Genomic DNA, 980 nt, shown 5'->3' with positions numbered 1-980 from the left:
AGTCTGGGCGACAGAGTGAGACTCCAACTCAAAAAAAAAAAAAAAAAAAATTTTTTTATGCCAGCGGCTGGGACTCCCAGCACACCACAATCATGTCTATCATGTCCTATAACGGAGGGGCCATCATGGCCATGAAGGGGAAGAACTGTGTGGCCATCACTGCAGACAGGCACTTTGGGATCCAGGCCCAGATGGTGACCACAGACTTCCAGAAGATCTTTCCCATGGGTGACCGGCTGTACATCGGTCTGGCCGGGCTTGCCACTGATGTCCAGACGGTTGCCCAGCGCCTCAAGTTCCGTCTAAACCTGTATGAGTTGAAGGAAGGTCGGCAGATCAAGCCCTACACCCTCATGAGCATGGTGGCCAACCTCCTGTACGAGAAACGGTTTGGCCCCTACTACACGGAGCCTGTGGTTGCTGGGCTGGACCCCAAGACCTTTAAGCCCTCCATTTGCTCTTTAGACCTCATCGGCTGTCCCATGGTGACTGACGACTTTGTAGTCAGTGGCCCTTGCACCGAGCGAATGTATGGGATGTGCGAGTCCCTCTGGGAGCCCAGCATGGCCATGCTGAATGCTGCGGACAGGGATGCAGTGTCCGGCATGGGGGTCATCATCCACATCATCGAGAAGGACAAAATCATCACCACCAGGACGCTGAAGGCCCGGATGGACTAACCCTCGCCCTGAGCCCGCCACTTTTTTGTTTTTTAAATACACTAGCCTTTCTTTCATTCCAAAAAAAAATTTTTTTTTTAATCTGGGCTGGGCTCATGGCTCATGCCTATAATCCCAGCACTTTAGGAGGCCGAGGTGAGGGGATTGTCTGAGTCAACGGGTTTGAGACCAGCCTGGACTACTTGGTGAGACCTCATCTCTACAATAAAGTTTTAAAAAAAATTAGCCGGGCTCGGTGGCTCAGCCTGTAACCCCGCGCCTTTGGGAGGCTGAGGTGAGTGGATTGCGTGAGCCCGCGGG

General features: G+C 52.8%; 1 pseudogene across 1 annotated transcript; it reads left to right on the top strand.

Moving 5' to 3' along the window:
* Positions 1–80: 80 nt before the first annotated feature.
* On the top strand, positions 81–680 carry LOC103249844 (annotated as a pseudogene). The gene has a single exon (XR_002481382.1). The product of XR_002481382.1 is annotated as a proteasome subunit beta type-3 pseudogene (transcript).
* The last annotated feature ends 300 nt before the right edge of the window (positions 681–980 follow it).

Source organism: Carlito syrichta, unplaced genomic scaffold (assembly GCF_000164805.1).
Source record: "Carlito syrichta isolate Samal-C Ts95f unplaced genomic scaffold, Tarsius_syrichta-2.0.1 Scaffold123588, whole genome shotgun sequence".
NCBI lineage: Eukaryota > Metazoa > Chordata > Mammalia > Primates > Tarsiidae > Carlito > Carlito syrichta.
Note: the sequence above shows the minus strand (reverse complement) of the source record. Positions and strands in the feature narration are given on the sequence as shown.